At 40.0% G+C, this 10,000-nt stretch overlaps 1 pseudogene; it reads right to left on the reverse strand.

The window, feature by feature from the left end:
- Positions 1 to 5,687, reverse strand: part of LOC145391694 (uncharacterized) — an 18,853-nt pseudogene extending 13,166 nt beyond the window's left edge.
- Between the last annotated feature and the right edge of the window lie 4,313 nt (positions 5,688 to 10,000).

Raw genomic sequence — 10,000 nt, forward strand, 5'->3', positions numbered from 1 at the left:
CCTTGCAACTCCCATTCATCTTCACTCAACAATACTGTATCATCAGCAAACAGCAACACCGGAAGCTTCCAAATCTCACCCTCATTCATTAGGGCCAGCCCCACATCCACTGCCCTACCTTGCACCTCCTTTACAACCCCATCCATGTACATATTAAACAGCCATGGAGACATCACACAACCCTGTTTCAGTCCCACATTGAGATCAAAGAACTCACTCAGCTCACCATCCACTCGCACCGTAGCCCTAGCTCCCTCGTAAATACTCTTCACAGCACTCAACAATTTCCCCTCCACTCCATATATTCTTAATACCTTCCACATACCATGCCTATCTATTCTGTCATAAGCCTTCTCCAAGTCCATGAAGGCAGCATACACTTTCCTTCCCTTCTCTAGATACTTCTCCACTAAACATCTTAGAACAAATATCTGATCTACACACCCTTTTCCCTTCCTAAATCCCCCTTGTTCTTCTCCAACTAGCAGCTCTGTCATATGCCTAACCCTATCAATGAGTATTCTACCATATATTTTACCAGTCACACTAAGAAGGCAAATACCCCTATGGTTACCACATACTTCTCTCTCCCCTTTTCCTTTGTATAAAGGAACAATTATACCTGATTTCCAGTTCTCTGGAACCCTTCCCTCTTCCCAAGCCAATCTATACAACTTTTATATCCACTCCACAACAATCTAACCCCCATACCTAAGCATTTCACCACACACTTCATGAATTCCTGGGGCCTTTCCCAACTTGATCTTCTTCATTGCTTCCACTACTTCCGCCCTACTGATCTCTTCCTCCCTCCTCTCATCTCTTCTTCTCCCAGCCATTCCCCAACCACATATACTCGCACTGCTCTCACTCTCTAATTCCCATCTGAATCCCACAAGAGCCAATACTGTCCACCACACCATCACCAGGGAGACGAAGAGAGAGAGAGAGAGAGAGAGAGAGAGAGAGAGAGAGAGAGAGAGAGAGAGAGAGAGAGAGAAATATGTGGTGGTGATAAGCGTCGTCCTGAGCCAGTTTATAGTCTTCTCACCAGCAGTTCTTTTACCCTTAGTGAGCCAGTCTTAGTGATAACATACCCACTAGCACTGCAATAGTCCTTTTACTTTAACATGGCCCTGATTTTTGTCCGCAACTTAGTTCACGTAGTTCATTGGCAGAATAGGACAGTAATGTGTCTCTACATCCTTTCCACAGCACTTCTTCATGACTTGCATCATATGCAAGCGTTCATCTCTGGTTACAACTGTGTATTCAAGATGTTTAGATGGCAATTACAGGCCAAGTTAGAGTAAAATAGGTACAGAATTATTGCTTTAGCGTCTTTTTTTTTTTTTTTTTTTACGAAATAATTAATGGAGGAAGGAAAAACAAAGGAAATGAAAAATAAGTCCTTGTGCCTATAGGTATCCTCCATTCATAAAATACTTATAACATTTGGATTTAAATTCGAGTGGATTAAATGTATGTGGTAAACAACTCCCAGGAAGTGAATTCCAAAGGGTAGTAGTTCTAGGGATAATTGAATTTTGATAAGCAGAGGTTCTGCATTGCGGGGGAGAGAGTGTGAGTTCATGGGCGCTCCCAGCTGCTCGAGTATTCCGGGAGAAAATGTGAAGGGGAGGCACAATTGAAGCCAGTTCGTTAGAGCAGTTACGGTAAAAATATCGATAACATACTGCTAAAGAAGCAACATCTCTATGTGCTGATAATGGAGGAAGGTCCTGCGTTATGGCAGGATTATTGATTAATCTAATGGCTTTATTTTGAATTTTGTCCAACTGCCTCAATGTAACCGCTCCACATCCACTCCACAGTGGTGAACAGTATTCGATCTGAGAACGCACATGACTTGTATATTGAGGCCATCTGTCCGTCAGTGAAGAACTCACGAACTCTGTACATAAGTCCCAGCTTTTTAGAAGCATTTATAGCAAGGGATTTAACATAAGCTGTCCAGTTTAGGTTGGGGTTTAGAGTAACACCTAGGATATCAATTGTAGTGGATATGGGAATACTGACATAATTTAAAATTATGAGAGAGTCTGAGGGATTCTTTCTGTTGGAGAAATTAATGTATTTAGTTTTCTGAGCATTAAATGAGACCAGATTTGTTTGTCCCCATTGACTAATTTTAAAAGGTCCTGGTTCAAAGAAAATGCTGTGTTTATTTGAGAATTTATAATATCATATTGTATCAAGGAGGTACTAAATGTGAAAGAACTATGAAGGGTCAAGTCATCAGCATAAGAGTGTATTGGGTTGTGCGTGACAGATAGCAGGTCATTAATATGAATGAGAAAGAGGGTTGGCGCTAAAACTGATCCCTGAGGTACGCCAGCATTTATGGAATGAAACTGAGAATGAATTCCGTCTACCATGACCCGTATTTTTCTATTATGAAGGTAAGAAGAAATTAGAGGAACCAGTGATGCAAGGCCATAGTGTGACATCTTAGACAATAAGGCCTGGTGCCATACTCTGTCAAATGCTTTCGAAATATCAAGTGCTACTATGTGTGTTTCACCATGTTGGTCTATTGTTTTGTTAAGCTGATGGGTAAGAAGGCAAAGAATATCTACAGTTGAACTTTCTTGTCTAAATCCAGTATGTGTTTGTTAATTAGTGTCTCAAAAATTTTAACGAGAACGGAAGTTATTGCAACTGGTTTATAGTTTGATGGATCAGAAGTTGCCCCCTTTTTAGGAACAGGATGGATATATGCTTCTTTCCAAGAGGCTGGAAAAACTGAGGTACGGATGCATAAACGGAAAAATTTTGCTAATACAGGAGCCAACACCGAGGAGCAATTTTTAAGTACTATTGAAGGAATTTCATCTGGACCAGTAGCTTTGTCTGCTGAGAGATTCTGTAATACGGCTTGTACGTATCTGGTGTGAATCATAAAAGGAGGTATTTGAGGGGAATCAAAATCAAGTACAGGAATACTGTGATTTTCTATGTTTAGGGTTGAGTTTGTTGAAAAAATGCCAACAAGAAGGCTGGCTTTTCCACGTTGGTCACTGGCTAGATTTCCATTGGAGGACTGTAACGATGGAATGGAAGAGGTGGTAGTGAAGTTAGTTTTGAATGAATTAAGGGTAGACCAGAATATTTTATCATTTGGATTGTTTAGTACTTTGTTAGCCTGTCTATGTAGAAAGGTTGATTTAGAAAGATTGATAATAGTTTTGGCATGGTTTCTGATATTTTTATAATAGTTAAATGCTTCTTTGGTTTTGGTCCTTGTATAAGTGTTATAGGCAAATTGTTTTATGTTCTGTTACTCTAGCACAATTGTGGTCAAACCATTCAGGAGAATTACATCTTTTTCTGTAAGTATGATGGGGAATGAATGTTTCCATGCCGACTTCAATGAAATCCTGTATGTGGCCAAATGTGGAATTTGCATCTTGGGAGAAAAAGGAGGTCCAAGGAACATCCATGAGAAAATTTTGAAGTCCCTCCCAGTCTGCCCTGTCGTAGTGCCATTTAGTCATCATGACAGGTTCAGAGCAGGAGTGTGTTGTAGGTGTGAAACTGGTGGCTTGAATCAGACAATGATTAGAGGATCCGAGGGTAGACTTCACTTCGACATTATAATTATCTGAATTGGTTGTTAGAAAAAAGTCCAGTAGGTGGGGATTTTGATCGGGGTTGTCTGGTACACGGGTGGGTTGACTGACTAACTGGGTGAGATTAAATGAGTCTGCAAATAGCTCACATTCAAGACCAGAGTCATCAGTTCTGGCTGAATAAGTGAGCCATTCGACATTATGGATATTAAAATCACCCAGAAGAGTAATTTCTGATGCAGTATTAATGTTGAGGACACTTAGTTGTGAAGACAGAGAGTCAAAGAAACTCGGTTCTAAGGGTGCATTAGAGGAACGATAAACACAACAGAAATATTTAATTTTACCAAAAGAATATAATTTGTATATGGAATAGTCGAAATAAGAACAATTAAATTTAGTTATCTCCTCCAGGACAATTACTGATTTAGCAAGGCAACATACGCCTCCTTTGAGTCTGAAAGTTTGAATCAAGATATAACCAGGAAAATTAAATCTAGCTGAATCAAAGGTGGAGCTTACTTGTGTCTGTCAAAAATAGCAGATCAGGGGATTCAAACTGGAGGAAATTTTGAACAGAGTTGATGTTGGAGTGAAGTCCCCTAATATTGCAAAAGAAAATTTTACTGCACTGATGAGCAGATTTAGGGCGCCGCAACACTGGAGGTGGCACAGTCGCTTGATGACGACCGGGAGGGCCCTGTGCAGACGACCCAGCCCTGCCGGTGGTGGTCACCCGAGAAACCACTGCACGGATTCCCAATATAGCAGCAGCCATGGTTCTTTTTTTGGGGTTTGAGAACAGGGATATGTTGTGGAATGTGTATGATATATAATGACAAGATCGGTGTTTTTTGGAGAGAGGATAGCTGGTTTAAGGCAATGTAATATAATATGGATGTGTGTGTTGTGTAAAGAGGACAGCCTGATGCCCTCCGGTGTTTGAGGCAGAAAGATGTGTAACCAGCTACCAAGGCCTAGGAGAGAAAATGGAATCCAGGCTATTCCTTGAGTCTCTCGTTACCTTGGCGGTAGTACTTCCCTGGGCGGGGCTGCCTACCCCTACTACTCTATTTTTCTGATCATGATGTTACTCACTTCTTCTGATTAACGCCAAGAAAAAAGCAGTCTCATTCACTCACAGTCTCTCAACTTTCGTCTGTAATAATCCCCCCAAGGATATTTTAGCCATTGATAAGCTTCAACAATCGATTCTCTGTTTACCCCATTCGCTTCAGTTCTTGCTTGTTATAGGTCAATGACAGAGACATTACCTGATAAACTATTTCGTTTTTGTTTGGTATATTCCATAGGTGTCTCTTGCTCTCCTTGATGCTTAGTTCTTTGTGCTTTACCACTACTACTACTAGTGTTATTATTATTATTATTATTAATTATTATTATTATTATTATTATTATTATTACTATTATTATTATTATTATTATTATTATTATTACTAATTATTACCTTGCCATCTTCACCAGTTAGTTCTCTTTCACCTTACTTCCTAAATTTCTTTGTAATCTTTTATTTTTCAACCTCTCATCACCCGTTGTCTTCAGATGGGCATATAACTTTAAAACACACTGGTCTACCCTCTTCATTATCCTACCCTGCTTCCATACCTCCTTCTTACATTGTTAATTCTCACCCAGTCAAACCACCTCATCACGATTAAATCTTAGGAACTTTTTCTTCAGCACTTCAACTCTTTTTCATGCTGAGATATTCAAGGTTCACCACTTGCATCCATACAGCACTGGCGATATCACTATGCCGTCTGTCAGTATACATGCATGACTGTATACTGCTACTACTACTATTACTACTACTACTACTACCGCCACTCCTATTTCTACTCTTACTCCTACTACTACTACAGCAATTACTATTACAAGCACACCAATACCCTCTCTCTCTCTCTCTCTCTCTCTCTCTCTCTCTCTCTCTCACCATCAATAATACCACATGTAATTCTCCCTCACTACCACAGTTCCAACTATCACCACCACTGCTACTGCTCCCAGAATCACAATCACTACTACCACCACAACCACCACCACACTTTTACCCTTCGTGGAGCGGCGTGACATTATATCTTCTATATAGCCCTACCTACCACCACTACCACCACAACCACCTCTACCACAGCTACAAACAAAACCATCACTATTATTATTGTCCCCGAACCTACAAACATTAGGATCACAACTACCACGACTGCCTACATTATCATCACAACTAAAGCTACCACAAATAATCATTACCACAACTACCACTGCCACAATCCCCAAAACTATCACTACTACAAGCATCAACATCACAACTACTATTGTAACTAACATCATCGCAACTAACACTACTACCAACATTACCACTCCTACCACTACCACTACAACTACTACGACTCTCACAACTACCGCTAATACTAATACTACCACCGCATCAGGTACTAACACTGCCACAACTACTACCACTACCTAAATCGCACTTCTATCCACAGCTATCATAACTACCAATATCACCACCACAACTACTAACACAACCACAGCTGTTACCAATATTACCGTCAGAACTACCACTATTACCAACATTAAGACAACTACCACCAGCACAGCTACTACTACTACTACCACCACCACAGCTACTACTACTACTACCACCACCACAGCTACTACTACTACTACCACCACCACAGCTACTACCACTACTACCACCACCACAGCTACTACCACTACTACCACCACCACAGCTACTGCTACTATTACTTAAGTTACTACCACTACCACAACTACAGTACTATCAACATTTCCGTCCCAACTACCACTACTACCAACGTTAGCACAACTACCGATACCACAGCTCCTACCACTGTCCCACCCACTAAATACCCACACCAACCTTCTCTACCAACACTACCACCACAACCATCACTACGGAACCTACTACCACCACCGTCACTATAATTTCTGAGGTTACAACTACTACCGCTACCACAGCAACCACTACCACAATACAACTATCTCCACAACTACCACCACTAGCAACATCACTACCATTAACGCCACTACCATTACCATCACGATGCTCCAGATATTGCCTGATATTTCTGCCAAAATAGATGAGGAATACACACCCATCAATATCGCATATTTTCTTGTGTAACTTTTGAGGTTTTATCCATTATCATATTTCCTTATTCAGTCTCTCTCTCTCTCTCTCTCTCTCTCTCTCTCTCTCTCTCTCTCTGTTTGTGCAATGCAGTGGTGTGCAAATTACAGAGCTTTGCATTCCAACCCAAATTTACTTCTGTAAGGGGAATAAACATTCGCTTTTCAGTAAAATAAACCGCATATTTTTTTGTGGCGATAATGATGATGATGATGACTATGATTATGGAGATGATAATTTTGTCATCACTCCCATTATTATTATTATTATTATTATTATTATTATTATTATTTTATTACACCTGCACACGTAGTGCGAACGAGTTATGTGTTTTGTCTAGTTTGTTCTACCGTCTGTCTAGTAACAAGATTACGGAGGAACTATCAGACGGAATTACATGAAATCTGGAGTAATGATTGAGGACTAGCAGAAGGACAAGTGATTGCATTAAGTTAAAAAATGGTCATAGGTCACAGTTCATTGGCAAAGTCAACTGAAACTGCAGTGATTCAACTTTGACCAAAGCTGGTGGAAGGGTTTAGGTCAGAAAAGGATGAACCAAAACTATTCAGTTCTGAAAACGGGGGGTTAAAAGTAAAGGTCATAGGGAAAGGATCTACGTTTGGCACTGTAATTAGAATGGTTCAAATCCAGTTTACTCCTAACTTGGTAACTTGGTGCAATGGTTTATGGTTAGCCACGGACGAAGTGTTTTTATTCTAAGAACAATAGATCTAAGGCCAGCGCCACAGGACAAAGACAACATATTTAAACACAGTGAATTCATCTGGACCTAGCTTGATGGACGCTTTGATGATTATGCAAGAATGATGAAATTTGATTTCGAGAATAATCAATCAAGGATCAAGGTTTCAGGCCAAGGTAAAAATTTCGGCCTTAGATCAGCTGTGGGGTGTGGTTACTACACTGTGTGATTACTGTTTCCTACTTTATTTGTAGTATTGCTTTCGACATGAAACTATGTGTGTCTTAATTCCTTTCAGGACATGCAATATCTAAAATATTATATTTTGGTTAACTTCTGAATAATTTTATTTATCATGGGAGTAGCCTGTCATCATGAACGAACTCCAGACAATATTCCAATAACATGTGAGTTTAACAATCCTTTTCTGGCCAATTCAGGATCAATATATTCACCAGGTAAGTGACTTCTTGTCAGCTAAAGCTTAAGATAATAAAAGTTTTAAATCTCTCATGGTCGGGACAAATCAGTTCCATACTTGCGGGGATTGAGGGTTCCGTCCCACACTTGAGTCTCTCTCTCTCTCTCTCTCTCTCTCTCTCTCTCTCTCTCTCTCTCTCTCCCCTAAAACCATCTTTAGCCCCTTAATCACTTGGTCCAATGACGTCTTTTACACTTTATTCTCTTTTTTACTTATTAAACATAGGGGAGATGTCCTGTAGTGAAGAGGTTAATGAAAGCTCTAACTCCTTTAGTTCGAAAAGCCTCTCAAGAGGCTCTCAGTCGTCTTATTAGACACAGAAATTGAAGATACGTCATTAAAGTAATGTACAGTAGTTCACCATCTGAAGATCGGGATATCTTTAGTATTGCATTCCAGTTAACGCCACACGATTGATTTCAATAGACAGTAATTCCTAGACTGGAGAATGTTAATGCTGCATCACTAATCTTTTCGCGGCCTAACAAATCATCATTTTATTCCGGCATAATATGGATAACCTAAGAGTGATTCACATGACTGTCCGTGTTACTATTGTCTACTTACTGTTAACCTTGTTTCTCATATTTTCCTCTCTGTTTATTCCGTGCTTGTGCAGATTTTCCCCTGGCATTCTCTGACCTCTCTCCCTTCTGTAGCCTCTTCCTGTTTCAGAGTTGTGGACTAAAGGCAAAATATCAGATTTGCACTCAGTTTACGTATTTCTCTCAATTAAAAGCGAAGCAAGTATAGGATGGTGCCAGAATCGTGTAAATGTCTATTCCTGATGTTCACCTGCGCCGCTAAATGCTACACATCTACACAGATCACCACTTCGATACTAATGCCCATTATGTACAATGAATATATGTAAGAGTTGTATGATTAATGAATGGGGTTATAGTAATAGTAGCAGTATTATTGAAACATACTGGTAGGGCTCTCAAAATGATCACTGGCCTTTCTTAACTATATACAAATCGTGTGACATATTTCTTGACCCAATTCCCTTTCTTTCGGACAGCAGAACACGTATTTACCACTTAATTACCACGTCCTACCTGGGACACTCTACTCCGCTTATTCCACCACCCGTGTTTTAATGGCAGGGACGAGAGGAGATGCAGACCGAGGAGAAACACAGAGATAAGCTGATAAGAAAGAAGTGTTTGGTGTTATGAAAAGGAGTCCGTTTCTGAGTTATGACATTTAAAAAATCGTTTGTTTTTCACCACCCTAAGGTTTACTCACATTTGGGCAAACTTCTAGAACTGAAGGAATAAATGAAGGTTGGTATATAACCCAACTTAATCGTCTGGAGATAACAAGAACATGAAGGAGCTCTCACAAGGTGCAACATCGTACCCTATAAGCTATCAAAGGGAGCTAACATTTGCCTTTTCCTACGACCTTCAGTTATTACCGATTGTTCTCAAAACTTAATCACGTAATCCTTGCCCAGCTTTCAACTTTCTACTGTGTTTTATCTGAATTATATCAAAGCTGTGTGAGTTGACCTTGCTCTGTGGCTCTGACCTTTGACCTCTTGTTCTGGGTGTGGAATCCCTTCAACCTCGTCTGATCTTCAAAGCTTACATGTTGGTCAAATCAGATTAAGCTAAGTTGACCTTGCCCTGTGGCCTTGCCCTTTGATCTTTGTTCTAAGTATGGAACCCCTTCAACCTTGCATGGCCCTTAACCTTTTCTCCAAGTTTGATTCAATACTGACCACAAATGTTTGAGTTATACTGTTCATACACGACCAAACAAGCAGACAAACAAACAAGCAAGCAAGCAAACAAACGAACACACACAGACACACAGACACACACACACTCACACACAGGACAGAAAACAACACTGACGATACCACACTCCGGTATAATAATAAAATACATCATAATACTGAATGGGCTAAGTTGGTGAAGAGCTTTACTGTGCATGACAGTGCTCCCTGGACTGATCCATGATTACGTATAAATTGTAGTTCTTCAACCCAAAAACTCAATTTACCTATTAATCTTTCCAACAACTGACAATTGCATTCA

The sequence above is a fragment of the Coenobita brevimanus genome, chromosome 2, assembly GCF_032717465.1.
Source record: "Coenobita brevimanus isolate Jiangsu-jjx chromosome 2, ASM3271746v2, whole genome shotgun sequence".
In the NCBI taxonomy this organism is placed as follows: domain Eukaryota; kingdom Metazoa; phylum Arthropoda; class Malacostraca; order Decapoda; family Coenobitidae; genus Coenobita; species Coenobita brevimanus.